The sequence below is a fragment of the Streptopelia decaocto genome (genome assembly GCF_964273445.1).
Source record: "Streptopelia decaocto genome assembly, chromosome: 6".
Classification (NCBI taxonomy): Eukaryota; Metazoa; Chordata; class Aves; order Columbiformes; family Columbidae; genus Streptopelia; species Streptopelia decaocto.
Window position 1 is genome coordinate 11,855,960 of NC_138660.1, and position 19,343 is coordinate 11,875,302.

General features: G+C 39.2%; 1 long non-coding RNA gene across 1 annotated transcript; it reads right to left on the bottom strand.

Moving 5' to 3' along the window:
• Window positions 1–12,027: 12,027 nt before the first annotated feature.
• On the bottom strand, window positions 12,028–18,172 carry LOC309441289. Its single transcript, XR_014184355.1, has 3 exons — window positions 17,966–18,172; window positions 14,350–14,470; window positions 12,028–12,873 (listed from the first exon to the last, which is right to left on the bottom strand). It is a non-coding gene; the product is annotated as an uncharacterized lncRNA (long non-coding RNA).
• Between the last annotated feature and the right edge of the window lie 1,171 nt (window positions 18,173–19,343).

Sequence of the window (19,343 nt, forward strand, 5' to 3'; positions counted from 1 at the left end):
AGAGCCTATTATCGGCATTTGGCTGAAGACAGCACAAACACATTAAGCTTCCTGAAAAGCGAAAAGGAGAGTCAGCCTCTCTCTTTTCACAACAGCAACCAAAAATGGCCTGATTTTGAGAAGAGACTGCCGCACTCCCTCTTAGCTGGCAAAGGAGTGCAATTTTACGAGTGCGGGTCATGAGCTACGGGTGCTATCTCCTCCATCCACAGCGTACTATGCATCCGTATAGGTGGTCGTATATAAACAAGCACAAGAAAGTTGTGTCCTGTCATGTCATCCTACGGAGAGGCAAAGCAGCTAAAAAAACCACTGCTGCCATAGACAGAAGGGACAACTAGTCCAGTTCTGTCCTTGAAAGTATGAAGAAAAATTATCTGTACATAGCTAGGCATGAGTTTATCTTCTCTATGCTTTGTTTCTTCTTCTCACCTGTACATTTATCTCTTAATATTTGAAATGTTAAAAGAAAACTATTACACTAGAAATTCGACTAAGGGTTTGTTTTACAGAAAAAGGGCAGGAATTTAATCTCCACTAAGACTCCTTTATACTGCTATAAAAATAGTGGAAAGTGTGTGTATATGACAGCATGTATAGCTATAGAAATATTACATCCAGATACACATTTTCCTGTGTCGACTGAAAGCAGCCTTAGCATAAATAGGAAAAAAAAATCACATAGTTCAGTGAAGAGACTCCACTTTGGCTGTCAATATAATCCAACATCTGCTGCTCTGTCTGGCCTGGGACAGAGTACACCCTGTCAGAGACTGGATATCAAACATCACATAACACTGCATGATAAGCCAGAGTGATGCCAGAGGATGGCAATACTAAAGCTGCTGTGCTTGCATTGCAAATATCCTAAAGCAAGACTACTTTTGAGGAAGAAAAATAACAATGCAATAAAACATCAAGTTTGAAGTCTCGTAATCCCTGAAATTTTTGCTCCTAGGTCCAGAGGTCTGGCTGCCACAGCTGCCTGCATGTGTCAGGAAAGATTCGGCTTCCTTCTGCTGCAGGAATGCATTAGATGGAACCTTGCTCGGGAGAGGAGAGGGCTGCTGGCATCAGCCTGATGTATATGGAAGAAGACAGACTATAAAGTTTAAGAAAGTGTGGAAACTTTATGAGACAGTTTTGTGATTAAAAAAAGAAAATAAAATGAAATGGACAGAAGTTGTCTAAAAGAATTTTCATTTTGCTTTATGTTTACTGAAATAAGTATTGATTGATACATTCACAGTTTCATTGCAGTAAGGATTAGATTAGGGCTACTGAACTAACTCAAGATGATGCACTGTATGACAGCAAGAAAAATTAAACAGTTCAAGCTGCAATCTTGTCAGATCTCAGAAGCCAGACAGGACAAGAGTGATAATAGTGAACTTCCATGGAACACTGGGAAAGACAGCAGGGAATTCAGTGCCATTCCTACTAAGCAAATGCCCAGCAGACTTGGTTCTAAAGGCTGAGACACCAGCCCAGGCTTCTGACCACAGTGATCATTAACCATCACCAACAACACCTTTAGCAATACAATCCTCTTGTTCTTGCAAAGCACTCCAGCAATACTTTCGGCCATCTCAACACAGAACAGCCCTGGCTTACAAAGTTCACACATAAAGGAATCAAAATGAATCCTTTTGGAAAGTCCTTGAATGAAGTTGCTCAAGTATTTTTATTATTTTAATGACAAACAGGATCTATATGGTCAGAAAACAGGGCAGGTACAAATAGAGTACTCTACTAACCTTCCAGTAAGAAGTGCCCTTCACTTTCCATACCAGACAGCAGCACCGCACACTGTTCTGCACAACTACAACTCAGTGGCTGAAAAACTGTTACCCACAGACAAGATTTTTGAACCACCAGACCACAAAAATCTCCCTAGAATCACTGCTTACACTCAGCATATCAGGATGTTGCATACCCTTCATTAAAATGGCCACAGAACCACATTAAAACGACAGCATTGAGGGTTTCCCCTCACAGAGCTCTTTGCCCCACAGGCCTAGCACAGGAGTTCCCACAAACTAATGACACATTCAATTTGTTGAAGAAATATCTCTTTTAAATAAGTGACAGCATGCCAGCACTTTGCAAATGTTGTAGTGAGGTTAACTCTATAATGTTAATATTATTGTGTATATTGTGCTGGAGGATTTTAAGTGCTGCTACAGTTCGCTAACAATTTTCACACCTTGGATTCCAGTGAAGTGCTTTGGTTACTTCTCAGGACTCCATTTCCAGTATATCTTGTGCATTAGCTTGGAATAGGTTCACAATCCTCAAGAAACCTCAAAAAAGTACAACAATCTCTTTTAAGACTACTAAGTAAAAATCATCAACATGAGCATTAGAAAAAGTCTGCTCCGGAAGAAATGCTGCCAAGTTTTAGTTTCTCTTACTTTCAGACCCTTCATCAACCTCACTCCACTGTGAGTTTTCATGTTACATTGACTTATTGCTGCCACAAAGGATAGTATAGACATCCCACTTGACTACAATCAAAATAATTTCTGGGCCCAATCTTAGGCAAATAAGCAGGAAACATGATTCACTTTCGATTTCAAGACATTTATAACCTTGAGTTTAAACTGTACCTGGCATTTCCCTGATCTCATCTTCCCATGAGAAAGGCAGAAAGTCCTCATCTGCAAATTACTAAAAATAATCAGCTGCAAGATGTGACCTTGGATAAAGCAATGTTAAATTGGCCAGCAAATTTTTCTGAGGCATCACTGTTATTAACTTGCAATTTTTTCATTTCAGTCTGCCACTGATGCTTGGCAGGTTATAATTTTTCATTTTCTCACTTGGCTGATGCTCACTCAAGTGGGGACTATGGAGATTGTGGTTGAGAATTTTTACAAAGACATTTTTTCCCCTTTCACTCTATCATATCAGGATACAAATACAAATCGTCTTTATGAGGTGGGTTACCTTCTACATATAATAGGATTACTGTTTAAAAAGATCCTTTCAGTACTCCAGGTTGTCTTACCTGTAACTCATGAGCTTTCCAGTGTGTTAATGGACAGTTGTACAACTGCTACCTGTTTAGCACATTCCCATCAGACATCATGTGGCCTAACTGCACTTCCATTTTACAGTTAATATACAATGAAAGTTTTGCAATTTTAGTGAATTAGTCCTTTCCCTTGAAGTGAGCACTCCTTTTTTTTTTTTTTTTTAAAGTATTTTTGAAAGCCATTGATCACTTTCCTACAGGAGAGCATTCCCCATTCATGACAAAGTATGTTTGGCTCCACATCACCTTCCCCTTCTCTCATCATTCCTTTGCTACTGATTTAATGCATAAAAGCTGTAATAAACAGCTCCTCCCAGTGATCCTTTCTGGAACAACACTTCCTATTTCTTTGAGAGTTTGTTGTTTTGGGGTTTGGTTTTGTTTTTCCAAATATCCTCTGCTCACACAGAAAATGTCCAGAATACAAATGTCTAACTGAACACAAACAGATCCAGAAATGTAATTCCACTTAAGCTGCTCTGCCTCTGGTGACGATCAAAAGTATCCTTCTTGCTAGAAGATCCATTTTTTGACATTTATCTTTGACTAAAAATACCTGTCCCCCAAGCAACTCTGACGCAGGAATTGTATGCGATATGCTGTTAATATTTGCAGAGCTTTCCTCATTATCAAAAATATTTTTCTGTTACTATTATTCTAGTTAGAGCTTATGCTAAAAGATACATTGTGAGCCTGCTAGACGAGAAGCATGAGTCATGGTGGAATGCATTTTCATAGATCAGAAACTACAGTTCACATGAAGCCGGAGACGCTACGACGTTGTAACCACTAGATCAGCATTAAGTTACAGCTCAAAGGGTATTAACACAGCCTGACAAAACATGTCATTGCCTCCATAATTATCCATTTTTAGCCTTCTAAACAGATCATGAATATTCAGTACAAAGCAGCATAGGCCTGTTGCAATCATTGACGTGAGTGCACAAAAAAACAAGGTCACATTTATTTATATTGCCTTTGCTTTGTATTTTTAATTGTATTTTGAAGTATTTATTATCCTAGCAACTGTCTTGCCTCATATTTCATTCTTGATACGTTGATGGCCACTGATAATAAGCTTCATTATTCATTCAATGAGATTACAATTTTGGCTGATAACTAGAGTTACATAATAAAGCTTTTGAAGTCATATGACTATACAAAACTATAATTCATAGATGTAATTCACTGCTTTTTATTGTAATTTCTGAAACTTCTCTGGAGAGACAGCATAACATCACTCATTTTATAGACAGGGAACTGAAAGCACAGGGGAAAAAAAGGCCATCCAGGGGAACAGTGGCTGCATTTGAATATTGACCAAGTCTTCCAAATCCAAGTTCATCCCTACTTCTGTTTCAATAGATATTCATATTTGAGACATTATCCTTGTGAACAGAGGATTAAAAAAAAAAAAAAAGAAATACACCCTAGATTCTTAAAAAAAGAGGTTGAGATTTTTTTTTTTTTAAAGCCCATTACTATGTTAACAATAGCCAGATGGTCTAAGAAAACAGATCATGTCAGCTGAGGAGCTTCCCAAGAGTCCATCCCCAGCTTTGACAGAGCTACTAGTTCTCCATATCCTGGCTTAGAACTCATGGAAAGCTACTTTTAGCATCTCCCAGTCCCATTAACACATCCAGCAACACCATGAAATCAGCACATGGGGAACTCCACACCACTCAGAGCATCAGCAGCCGCCTGGGCAGCTCCAGCAGGTCGGGAGCACAGCTGCACGGCATCCATCCTGCTTCACTTTACAGAGATGCAATGCTAGATTGACCATACAGAGTTTGCAGAATTATATAATTTCTACTCAGATAAAATATTACTTCTGCTCTTGGTATTTTAATCCTGATTCTAGTGAGATATTTTTCCATTGCCTTGGAGCCAGACTGGAGAAACTATATGTCAGTAAAATAAAAATATATTCTTGTAAACTACTACATAAACAGGGTTTTTGGGGGTTTGGGTTTTACATTTTTTCACTCACCTCTCAAACTGGACTCATTCTATAAGCTGATTAACATCCATTCGCCTCTGTTAGTGAACAGTTGTTCTAGTTAAAGCATATCATGTGACAGGGGGAACCAAAAAAGGACCCAATTAACTTGTATTAGTTAAGTCTGCATTAGTCAAAACAGCAGTACAACACACTCAGTCTTTTCACACATTTCTTCCCACCAAACTAATTCTCTTCAAACTACCAAATTTGCAGCAGGCCTGACCTCAAATCCACTGCAGTCCAATACCAGACACATTTGGATGAGAACAGGCATGAATTGCAGAGGTTGGAGTTGCAGCTCTCTGGCATCTCTGCTACCTAAGGTCTCTGCTTGTTAAAAGGAAACAAAACCTGGTAGCACTACGAGTTGAATTTTAGAAGAGAACAGTTTTAATCCCTATGGGCCTGCCTAAAGCTAATAAACTCATGCATAGATCAGGGAAAAACAAACTGAAATAAACTGTTCATGAATCTTTGTTGCTTATGTATAAAATTCTGACAAATTCTCACTAGGAATCCAATTCAGAAAGCTACTCCTGAAATGAAATATGCAATAAAAATGAATCCCAACTTCATTTGCTGGAATTTATTTTTAGTGAATCTCACCCTTGCTTCGCACTAGGGCAATGCATTTCGACAATCAGACTTTCCACAGACACTCAATATTCTAGTGCAACCTCTTCAATAGCCTGTTCTGTACATGACATTCTACTCTGTGTAACAAGAAGTCAAAGACATCACATTCTCCTCCTCCTATCATCTCTTATTATTAAAAGAGCCATTTGATGCCTGTTGATGTAAGAAGATGCAGGTTTCGTACTCTCACATTAGTATGGTATGCTCAATTCAAGACCCCAAGTATTGCTCTTATGCAGGGATACACCAATCTGTGTGAAAAAGGACTATGTGGAAGGGACCCTGCATGTGTGAGAACCAGGTTTGTTCACATCAGCTCTTGACCTCCAACCAAGAAAAGTCAAGACTGGACTGTTAAAGCATTCAGAGCACTAAATGGGCAACCCTGACTATCCCACAGTTTGTTTTAGCCCTTTGTGAAACATTTATAGTCATCCGAGTTTGCCAATGACTGCAGATATTTATTCATGAAAGAAGGAATTACCTCCTCACTAAGAAGCGAAGTCAGTGAGGTATCAGCAAACATTCTTCATTAATTTGTTGAGCTAGCAGAGGGAAGGATATTATCTCAAATATTAACGTTTTGCTGAGCAAGAGCCCCAAGTTAAGCACTGGGTGGTCAAGATATAAATCCAGAGGTAAAAGTTTCATTGTCCCAAGACTGGCTTGACTAAAGCAATCACTACAAAAGGCTCGCACCTCAGATACCAGATGCCTCAGGTTCATTTTCGAGCGGTACACAGTGTAGGTGAAGTCTTCCAATTTGCCAAATGCATCCACACATCCCTGGAAACTGGGGCTTAAAACAATGTCAGAAGCAGCCCAAAGAGGAACAAAGGTTAGTGGCTGGAAGGAGGAATAAATCTTGTCTGGGTTTTCACATCTAAGTAATGGAAAGCCACCAGATTGCTACTGAAAAGAATTTAAAAGTTTACAAAATAAGGTATGTTTTTTAGTAGCAGCTTATTAAAAAATATATATAAATATTTTGTAACATTAATGTATAATCCATTAAAGGGCTACAAATCTTTTTCTTTTTTTAAAGCTTTCCAACAGTTCAACTTTGTAACAATCAATTGCAAAATCCTGCAAATTTTAGGCTGTGTATATTTATTTTGTTCAAGTCTGACCTGCTGTTCAGTCCACATTGACACAGCACTACAAAAATGGCAACAGTCCTCAAAAATGCACCCTGGAAAAGCCCCAGAAATCTTAACAGAATCTTAGACAAACACCAAACTCCCTCTTTACTCAGTATTGCTGTTCTTATGACGCCCTAATAAACCAGACTCTCAGGACTGAGTCCACAGAAAGTACTCCTGATTAATTTTCATTGGCACTTCCTTTTAATTTTTAACCTGCTGCAATAACTAACAAAATCCAGTGCAGAGCTCTGAAGACCTTCATTAGTATACCAGGACAGGCAGGATTTTAAAAATTCTGAAACAGATGAAATCACACACACCCTACTGCATGTTATGGTACAGTCAGTGCCCATTGGACTATCAGAAACAAAGCCTTAAACAAAAGCCCTGATTTAAATAAGATTACCACGAGAGAGAGAGAGGTAATATTTATGTTAGCTTCTGTAAATTAAGGGAACTTCTTGATGCATAAAGAATGTCCTTGGGAAGAGTTATTTAGCTTAACCAAGGCAAGAAGATTCCTATGTCTAGATTTCAATCAGTGAATTACTCAAGTTTTACCTATTTCTAGATCACTGGCTTCCTTTTGTTTGGAAAATACCCACCCAAGTTCCCACTCAGAGCAAATGAGGACAAGACTCAATCTGCATTTTAAGCTGGTTTGTGAGGCACATCTCGTATCAACGCAAACCACTTTCCTCTATGTAGTTTCAAAGAAAATTCTGTTCTTTTTCACTTTTCTTCACAAACCTGGTGTCAACCTACTCTTTAAATAGAGGTACATAGCAAGTTGGAATACTTCACACTGCACGAGGAAACTGAATAAAAGTTTCTAGATGGAATATCTCCAAAACAAGAGATAAACAATAAATAAATTTATATTCCCTAGGGAGCAACATAATCATAATAATGATCTCTAATGTTTTTCTACAGCTTTCAGTTAATTAGTTCTAGAACCAATAGTGTAAATGCAAGACTTCAAACAGCATAAAAACCAAATTTCCACTATGTGGTTTTAAGATTTACGTATCTCAACAGTTTCCCTTTAAATCACATTTATTTCAATTCTGAAAAACTGAATTACTTTGATATATCTCTTAGGCTGGCACTTTTAAGTGTTCTCAGGACATCAGTGATTTTCAGGCTTTTGAACTGGTACTAAAAATAATTATGTACTAAAGGTCAAGAAATTTTTTTCCCTCTTTTTTTGGTAACACTTCTATCTCATCTTTCTAGGAAGTGGCATTAATTAGCTCCTTTCAACCAAAAAAAGAAAAAGTGTCTCTGTTAAACGCAGGAAGAATTGGACTTCAAAACTGAATCACACAAAGTATCCACTAGAAAAATGAATAAATTACTTGGGTTTTGCCACTGAGAACATGTTATACAACTACAAAGACAGTTTATAAAGAAAAAAAAGCCAAAGAGCAGAAAGTAGTCCTCATACATCAGTATGATTTTTCTAAAACATATGTAATCTGGAGAAAGAACAAGAGGGTTTTTTTAAACCTCTCATTCATGCTTAATGACACACCAAAAAAACACCCAATTCTGCATTACGAAACGGCATCAAGAGCAAGTATTTTATTTACCATACTTCATCTATAATTTTATAGTCACTAACACTTTTTTTTTTCCTACATTCATGTATGGGAACACCAGTCTTTTACTGGAAGGAAGACCGGACAACAGGTCCCATCTACCGCACCCAAAGACAACCGATACATCTCTCAGATACCAACACACGCAGACAACTCTGGCGATTCCCGATCTATCAGCAACAGGACAGAAAGGATGTTAGCATTATACATACAGCGTATAAGCACCAATACCTATTTCAAAAGGGAGGCCATCTCAGGTTATTTTCACATAATTTGAAATAGGAATTAATTAATTGTTTGAACTATATATTTCCTAAGAAATGCAGGCTCCTCTTAGGACAGGAACTCTGAAAAAATTCCTATAAATATTCTCTACAACCTTTCTGGAACCATTAACAAATTCAGAAGCCACACAGCTATCTGATCATAATCGCACATACATAAATTCTTGTATGCTTACAGACTTCAGTATATAACCATTACGTATGTGAAAATGTGTATTCCTTTTCAGCTCCCTATACTCAGAGGTACATTGATCATACATCTGTATATTACCCAACAAAACAGCAGCATCTTCCTTTTTACAAACAAAAAGGAATAATGAAAAAATAACTTCACAGAGAAAAAAACAAAAACAAACAAACACACAACCACCACAAACAAAAGACCTTATTTATTCTCAAAAACTGAGGTATCCTTTAGAACTGGTTTAAGAACTGAAACCCATGTAAAATACACATGCAAACTTAGTGAACTTAAACATTCCTAGTTTCAAAGTTAATTATCCACTCAACCTCGAAAGACTCAAGTGCTGGCATACAAAACACTAAGTGTCTATGCAGAATCACTTTTGTTATGGTGGAGTATTGCTGTGTGGAAAAGCCAGCCATACCACATGGGATATGAGTATTTTCCACACAAACACACTTATGAAAAACAGCTGTTAGTAAACATCACGAGAAAAACCCTTTTTTTGACCAAGGATGAAAAGAAGAAAACATATCCCAAAATGTTCATTTTTCAAGCATGACAAGTAGTGGACAAAGCAAGTGAAAAGAAGCCACAACTCAGTAATCAATAGAAGCTCTGTATTAAAATTGTGAAGTCTAGTAATGGATCAGAACTAGAGATGCATTTTTTTTTCCCCTGGGAACACCATGTTCTCCACAGCCTCTTTGCTCCCTGCATACTTTTTTTTTTTTTTTACTATTTCCATTAAGACCAAAAAAATAAAAAAAAAAAAAAAAAATCAAACCATCTGGCTTGTGCCAAACACACTTGCCCATGTTGTATCTGCTTTTTGAATAGCAAACACTCATCAAGCATCTAATACATGTGATTAGCTGGTAGGAAAACAATAATTCAATCTGATGTAAAAACATTTTTGCATTTGTTCTCATTTCATCCAGGGAAAAAACTGGATACTTTCGCATGTTTTCTTTGAGAAAGAAGACTGAATAACCAGTAGTTCAGCATGTTGAACATATATGCTCACATATCAGCTCTGGGCCAGCATTTTGGCCTCAAAACAAGACCAGGCTTCTTCGAGTATTTCAACATATGCCTCACTTCTGAAGGACTTACCTAAACAATAGCGTATAGGCTTTACGGCTTTATTCTCAAGTGATACAGTAAAAATATGCAGTAGTGCAGCACCTCACTACTAAAATAAAAATTTCAGAGTCATGTTTCTGACACCATGTAACTATCTTCCTTTTTGATCAGAACTTTTTATGTCTCTCCCCTGTATGCATGGTCCAAATGGCTGTAATTCATATGTACAGGATGCAGAAGATTGCACTGCATCACAGTTGTCTCCCTTAATAGTTAAGGGAAGCAGCAGCCTGATCTGTCAACTATTTTCTTCCACAGGTAATCTCAGAGACCTCGAAATGAGTAAATCCACTAATATTTTAATAGGCTTCCATAACTGACCCTCAGACACAGCCCATTACACTAGCCAGAGGCACAGTACTTTTTGCTTTCCTATACGGGTGACCCGTGAGGTTCAGGGTTCCTTCCCCCAGAGGTAGTTCCTTCATCCTGTAGATGCTCTGTACTGGTTCCCACAGCAACAGCCAGTGTCAGCAGACAGATTACAGAATTCTGTAAATCCCCAGCATAATCCTTTATTTGTTATAGATATAAGGTGTGTATCTACACCAGTTCAATATTCTTCGCTCCCCTCTAATTACACTTTCAAATATTCACACAAGAATTAATTTCTGTGCCAGAGTTCATACGGATTTGTTCCTACTAAGAGAGTTCTAAAATAATGTTATCTGAAGCAAATCAAAACAAGGAAAGCATGTTTTTAAACATGTCCAAATATTGTCATTAAAGAAAAACAACAACAAAGCAAGGAAATAGTGAAAGACAATTAACTAATTTAGATAGCAATACAATGTAAATCCCTGCCCTTAGTCTCACCCAGCATGATGTTTGTGATTCATAGATATAAATCTCTTAGAATACATTTATAAAAAGGCAAGTGTAATAATCTAATGTTTCAATGTAGACTGCAGTTCCCACCTATGAATTCCTCTGAGACTTGACCATAAAATTTGGGTTTTTTCCACAATTGGCATGACCAGTGGATTTCAAATTCCACATTAAAAGACAAATAGGAAAATTACTCATCAGCCCACTATTTTTCCTGGGAGTTTTTGTATCAAATTTAGTGCCCGCAAAGTGTATCAAACTGACTGCAGAGAACCACCTGTGACAGTAGATGGATGCAACCAGAGGTTGTGATTCTGTGTTGAAGGTGCTGGCTGATGTCACCAAGAGAACGCTCTGCCAGCTTTGCAAAGCTGTGGCCACTGAAGGAAATCATAAAGGCTGGAAGAGTCAAGAGCTCCGGTCATCTGTAAAAAGGCACAAGTGACTGTGCAGGAACCTGAGATCATTCAGCCTCAGTCCTGTCTTGGCAAAGTACAGCACACAAGAAATTTTAAGGAAGCAACTCTTGCCTGCACGTGGACACCAATCCATATTATACAAATAATACAGTGAAATAAAGCTACAGAGGGTCAATATAACTCCACACCTTTGCTGACTTTAAAACACACTGACATCAAGCGTGACATAACCTGGCATGCTCCGGAAGATCTAGAAACACCCATTTCACTTAGACAATCTGGAATACAGCAGTAGTTTTGAAGTATAAAGCTAACTTGAAGCCCCACATACAAACACCATCTGCTCTTTTGCAAAAGGTATAACATTTGAAATAACATTCTTTTCTCTTACTACGTGCCAGCACGAAGAGAATAATTTTATTTATACAAAGAGCCCGCAAAATGAAGTTCCATAAAAACAGGAACATATGGCCAAATAATTCTGAATAGCACTTAGCATATTCATCCGTAAAATAAGAACTATAATGGGTAGATAAATACACCCAAGTCTACTTGGAAATTGCCAGTATACACATGGTTTTCTGCAAATAATTACTTTTTTTAAGAATTTCTCACCCATCACTCTACACAGATACTTCTCATTACAGTTTTCTCTAAGTTAATCTTTTCAAACTATAAACTTGGCCTACATCACTTCACATCACACATATTCACAAGAGTCTTAGGCCTAGGTGCATTAAAAAAAATCATTTATTTAATAAATGTTAAATTTTCATTGTCATTACAAAGTTTGAAACAAATTTAGGCAGTCCCTAACATGAATGTAAATACAAAGCAGAAAACATTAAATCTATGTGGAAGTACTTAGAATGTTAAATAAAATGCCTAAATAAAAACTTAAGACATTAAAAAACAAACAAACAAAGTCCTGAAAGAAAAATAGGTACACACCTATGAGTTACTTCCTGCTATTAGTAAGGAGAAAACACATGGTCAAACATCTCTGCCATGCACAATGCATTCACATAGGATGTTCTGTAATTACAGCATTTGGATTCTCTTTTTTCTTCCTCAATAATAATTAATGCATCTATCACCTACTGGTTTCTAAGCCATTAAATACTTTTCATTGCACATTTTCTTACTAGTAAGTGGCTAAGAATTTGCTGACTGAGCCCTAAAAAAAACAACCAAACACACACTTTCACAGGCATGTCCAACTCTTACATTGATAATACCACAACAAATATCTAGCTTTCTCTTCAGCATCTGGATACCTGCACATTATCACTTCAGACAAGAAACACAATTATCTTCAGACTCTCAAAACTCCTTCCAGCCACGGATTTTTCCTGCTCTAATTTGCTGCAGTATTATAACCAGCTGGTCTTCACTGCATACGGGATTCAGTTTACCAAACCACGCTCTTCTAATCAATCCTCTGGTCATTGCTTCAGTATCTTCAGGAATTTAAGCAAAAAGACTGGTTTCACCGAGTGATGAGAGCTGGCTTGGGTCTTTTCCATTGATTTTTATGATCTTCTCATCATATTGAACTCTGATTCCTGATATCTTCTGCAAAAAGCTGAAGAGAGTATACAAGACAGTCATCTCTTATCTAACTTACACGTTGCTTGATTTCTGTGCTTCCTGTCAAACTTAAGCATCAACAGGAGGTTTCAGTGTTCTGATTTACAATTCCTTTACTTCTTGTGCTGCCTACAATTCCACTAAGCCTGAAACCTGAAAGCATTGCCTGCTAAAGGCATGTAAAACCAAGCATACCAAAAACCTCAGAACATTCCTGCTGGCTCTTCACTGCAGGAGATAATGCTTTATAACACAGATTTCCCTGAAATCTCCACAGGTTCTACATATCTATCCCTCCTTGCAAACCCTCCAATGATGCCCACACACACACAGTAGGCTCTTCTGTTAACCAGCCTGTTGTATTCGGCAATCTTTCTAAAGCAGCCCAAGTGTTCTCTTCTATGAAAGCTACTCAATGACATCAGGATTACTACTTTTTAATTTATTTTTTTTTTTAATTTCACCTTTCTTTCAGATTCTGGACTTTAACCAGCTTTACTTCCACAGTACTTTCATGAAAACTTGTAAGGAGTCTTAGCAACTGGCATGTTAATCAAGTATTTACAGACAATGGCCAAGACCTACTAATGCAGAAATTGAGTGTAATGACATCTTTCCATTGATGAAGAATTTTGTAGCCAACACAACTCAGCGATCTTCAAACTTCAGTACAGAATTTCTAAAATAAGTTCACTGTTTCCAAGCATCTTAGACATTTTTAAAGTCTTGCATTAACTATCAGCTCTGTTTTAATTTCAATAGGGTTAAAGAACCATATTTTATTATTTTCTTTTTATGTATATTCATGTATTTAGACATAGAAAGAATACAGTGATCATCTACTCTGACATCTATAAAACACGGACATAAGTGTTCAATTAATTCCTACTCAGGTACACCTCAAAGGAAAAATATCACATTTTAAATTAAAATTTTCCTTTTGTGAATATCCTACCATAACCTGCAATAAATTACCCTCATCGCTGAAGATGCATTTCTTATTTCTATTGCAAATGTGTCTGGCTCGTATTTTAGCAAATGGATCTTGTTATACCATCATTTTCTGCTTCATCATAGAACTTCTGTTCACAATGCACACACTTAAACATTGCAATCAAGTCTCTCCTTGCCTCTCTCTTTGATAATATTTAACATATTAAGCTCTTAGAATTTCTCCCTCAGGAGCTATATTCAACCCTTATTCACTCTTACAGTTCTTCTCTGATTTCTCTTTGACTTTAACATCCTCCTTGAGGTATGAACACCTAAACTTGACAGAGGATTCTTGGAGTGATCTCATTAATGTCAAATACAAAGATGCTGTACATTTTCTGCTCAGTCATATATACCCTGGACCATATTCAACCTTTTCCTCAAAATTTCCCATAAATGAATCCATATTTACATAGAAAATAGTTAACCAAGAAGCTCAAAAACAACAATGAAGAGAAAACAAGTAAACAGATCCTACCAATTCAATCTCTCAGATGACTCAACATATTTCCCACACACGCATGTGCTCGGGTGGTACCTCCCTCTGATCTTCAAGCAAAATCCACAGAAGAACTGTATGATGGCTGAATCCTTTGGCTCTGTATAAAGGCAGAACACTGCACTTACTAGTATAGAAAGTTTAGCGTTAACCAGACTGAGTTAAAAGTCAAAGCTCACTGAGGTCAACAACCAATGTCAATAAAGTCAGGATATTGATCTTTAACACAAGTAATGGATTGATCATAAATAACAGCATACTCTCACTTTTATTCAGCTCCTGTACATACTCTGTACTTCTCAGATATTCATGCAGAACTGCAAGCATGTTTGTACAAGAAACCGGAACAGTGTTCATGGAACTTTATTTGATTACGATGACGATGTTTTCAGATATTCAAGTGTTAACTTTTTTTCTCTGCTAGATTCCAGCTGGGCAACACATCCCACGGCTAGTGGGCGGCCCACGAAAAATAACTGCTCTTCTACACTTTGCCTGGGCTGTAAGAGCTGTACTTGATTTTTGCTTTAGAGGAACCATTTAGTTACTGTAGAATGAACGATGGCCTTTCCTGCTTCCCTGTAAAGTGATGTTAACCAAGCATACACAACTGACGGAATCAGTAGATGCATATTTGAGAAAAAACAAAGTGCTTTAATGCACATGCTGTTAAAGTTCCAAAAATGGAGTGCATGGTTTTCAACTCAGAACACTGAATTACTTCTCAATGGAGCCAATTTCCACGTCACATTTCAACTCTCAACCACTTCAGCAATGGAGTTAAGGAACATGAAAAGCTTAAAGAAAATTAGAGGGAAAAACAGAGCAGAGGAAAATGTTTCCTCACTTTATGATTTAAGTGTGCGGTGGCATTGGTGGGAATCAGGGGGTTTTTCACAGTTAAAAACGCAAGTTTCAGAAATTAATACAAAATATCCAAATGAAAATACAAACATCAACAAAGCAGTGTTGGTGCAGAAACTAGCAGCCAACATAGCAGCCTTGTGAACTATGCTATGGTGCACGTTCCATGGAAGTGCTAGCGCAAAATTTTATGTCATAAAAATCTATTTCCTCGCATCAACACAAAACAGCTCCACAATTCCTGCTACCGGCAGTCCATACGCAGGCCCAGCAGTCACTGGATTGCCAACAGCCTACAGAGAAGATATAAAGACAGAGTGCGTCCCCTCTGTGCATGGCCACCTAACAGAAGGTTTTGTCATATAGTATTAGGACAAATATGACTGACATTCCTGACACCAGTTCATGCCAAGACACATCAGGCAAGGAATCAAGCAAACAGTCCCAGAAAGCTACTTCTTCCAGCAGATGAAACAACAAAAGTCAAACCCCAGTGACAAGAAGAATGGCACCACTGGATCTCCACAAGGCAGGAAAAAGAAACAACTGTGCCCCTCCATTCAGTATCTGTTCTGTATCTCACAGCTGGAGGTAACACCTGTATTTCACAGTTGGATTAATTACAGCTATCTTTATAAAACATTATGATCCTTGTTTTACAAATCAACAAACTAAAGACCCATCCACACATGAAGGCAACTTACACGATCGCAGTCCTAAGTTTTATCAACAATTCAGAGCCACCTAGCGATGATTTCCTCACAGTATATTGCATCCTCCTAATACACTGTTTTATAAACATACGTATGTTTATAGATGCATGTGCTTAAACACCAAAGCAAATATCACGGGGGGACAAACAAACACACACCACAACAGCCTAACCACTCTACACTAAAGAAATACATTGTGCTGCACTGTTGCCAACAAAAGTACATTTAGAGGAGGAGCTCCAGAGACAGTGAAAAGGTTTGAGGATTTAGACGATGTCTATTTCACAGACTGACCATAATGAAAATCTACAGCACACATTCCCCTGAGGGTTACACCTGCATCACAAAGAACTACTCTTCTGAAATGAACCTGTTTATTTAAGAGGGAGAAAAAAGCATTTAAAGGTCTATTTTTGTCTATTGTGTTCATACCCAGAGGTTATTTAAGAAGGGGAAAAAATAATGCAGGTGTGTACCACAGTAAGTGACAAGCTAAAACTTCAGCTGTGAAGATTACCAGCGTGGGAAGTCAAGTGATTCAGCATGACTACTGGGAGCTGCTACGACCAAAAAATCTGCAGCTTGTGATACTTGTATGGACCACGAACATCTTTTTATAGACTTAGACAATTTTGGCATTTTTACCACTTAATCCTTTTTTCTGCTTTAGATAAACAACCTGGACCAAACTCTTCAAAGCAAATGAAACAACCTCCCATTAACACAAACAGAAGTATTGCTTCATTATTGATCAATTTGGCCTGTTAATATTGTCTCAGCTAACACCTTCAAAAATGTAAAACTGTTTTTACTTTAAGGATATGAAAAAAAGAGCAAAGTTTAGATACACACTTAAAACAAGAAAAACCTGATGAAACCAGGAGAAAAGTGGTTTTCTGCATGATTATTTTTTCTTTCAAGAAAATGTGCGCATAGCTCTACAGCTTTTAATTGAAAACTTCCAGCTGTAAAAAACTGCAAAAGATCATTCTTTGGAATATTTCAGGTGATTAACTTTATGGTAAATTATCATACAGTTAAGAAACCTACTACAAATGTGATCCAAGACCAACATTCAGAAGATACTCTTTAGTCTTTTGTCAGTAGTGGAGATAAATACTGGATTAGAGATGCACTGAGACTCATATGAGAGCTCTTTAGATTAAGATTCTATAAATATATATAGCATTGCTTGATATAAAGGACTGTGGCATCATTACAGTTTCAGTCATTTAATAGTTTCCATATGCTAACCACTGAACAAATAAATTTGCTTGTAAATGCAAGAAATATGTACCAAGTAATAAATAAACCAACATGAAACGGGCTGCCCATGTGAGGGTAAAATCTAAAAATCTTTATTTCTTCCCTGAATATTTCTGTCCAGATGACTCAGCAACAACGGTGCAGATTTCAGCTGAGGTCAGCAGATGCCTCAGCAGTTTGCAGGCGTCAACTCCACAGCCTTCGCACAGAACATCTGAATTACAATTCTGAGCCCATCTGAGTTACTGAGGTCAAGGAGCTCCACGTGGATGGAGAAACCCAGACACTGTGGATAACTCGGCACAACCACAACGTTTTCCTCGTACTACTGAAACCAGCGAAATTGCTCATTTGTGAATATCAGATAACCTGAGCATTCACAGAACTGAGGGAGGAGAAAGTCTGTTTCCATTCAGTTCATTGTTTTGATGGCTTCCAGAAAGTTTTCAAGATGTCATAAATCACTGTGTTTTGGGGTTTAGATTTTAATATTTAAAAGCTTTAAGGAGCTAACACATAACTGAGCACATAATTTGGTTTCTAAATCTAGCCGAGACAATGCTTGCGTCCAATTTCTTAAAATAGCTAAGTGAACTGAAAGCAAGGTACAAAACTAAGTAATTCATTGTGGTAACTCAGAAGAAAGAAAGAAAAAAAGATATTAAAAAAAAAAAAAAGAAGAAGAAAAAAGAAAGAGCGGGAGAAGGCAGCAAGTCTTATTTAAACTCGGCGTATTTGCAATGCAGATTTACCTGTTACAGGGCAAGCTGCAGCGTTCTCCAGCCAGCACCTCCCGCCGCTGTCCGCGCGGCCCGCCGCGCCCGCGCGCTGCCTATCACCCTCATTAGCAGCTGCGGCGCCCGAGCAATTAGCGCCCGCGCGTGCCGGGACGCGGGTCCGCGGTCACTGCGCGCGCAGGGAAGAGGAGCAGCAGCGCGGGTGGGCTCGCGGCTGCTTTTTGCAACGAGTTCAGAGTCACTTTTAGAAAAAAATAATAATAATAAAATTTAAAAAACCACCCACAAAACTGCCTCGGCTTCCACAAAGTTCTTTCCCCCCGCTGCCTGCGGCGCTGGCGGGAGGGCGAGCTGACAGCCGGGCTCCGCAGCAGCCCACAGACCGGCCTCCCGCCCGGGGAGAGGATGCCGGTACCGGGGACCCGGCGCCCCCGCAGCGGAGCCCGCCCGCTCCCTCCCCGCGCCGCCGCCGCGCCGTTACCTGCCCGCCCCGGCTGCCCCGCCGCCGTACGGCTGCCCTGCGCTCGCCGAGGGAGGTTTTCAGCAGCCGTAAAGCGGGGAGCAGCGGCACCGGGCTGTCCCCCGCGGCGGGGCGGGCCGGGCTGTGGGCGCCGTGCCCTCCCTCGGCTCTGTGTTCGGGGCACCGGGGCTTGCCCACCCCGCGGGTTCCCTACCTGCCCGGGCAGCTGCTCCCGCCGCCGTGAGCGGCCGGGCCGGGCCTGCCCAAGGGCCCCCCGGACCCCGGCGTAGGAGGCGAGGGGGACCCCGGGAACGTGGGGACAGGAGAACTGTGGAAAGCTTTTCACACGGTGTGACAACAGGTCGCGCAGGTTACGGGTGAGGCCGTCACCGAAGTTCAAGCAGCAGAGCCTGCAGCTGTAGCTGCTGCGGGGTCAGAGAGTTTTCCCCACCTCACCAGCGAGATTCATAACATTTAACAAGGACAGCGTGTTTTGAGGCTTTGGGGTGATAATTTGGGCTATGCAGGGTTCTGTGCATTTACAGGTTGCATGATAACATCCTCTGTACCCACAGGCTCACCTGGGAGGGGATGGGGTTGTCAGGTGCACCCAGAGCCAGGACGGACCCACAGGTTCTCCCAGCACCACCCTGGGAGCCAGCACCTGGGCACCACGTCACACGTCCAACAGAGATCAGCAGGACCAGACACACAAGTGCACAGTTTTATAGGTGTCTGAAGAGCTGCAAGCATCCTGCTTTCACAAAGCTTCTTGGTGTCCATAGGTAAACTTTGATCTTGAATGCAGTCCCATTACAACACTGTCTCCTTATAAAAAGGAATTTTCTCAATACAGATTAATGACATAGTTCTGTTTGGAAGCATTTTGCTGTTCATTCTGTCCTAAATCTACAATTTGTCCTGTAATGCGGG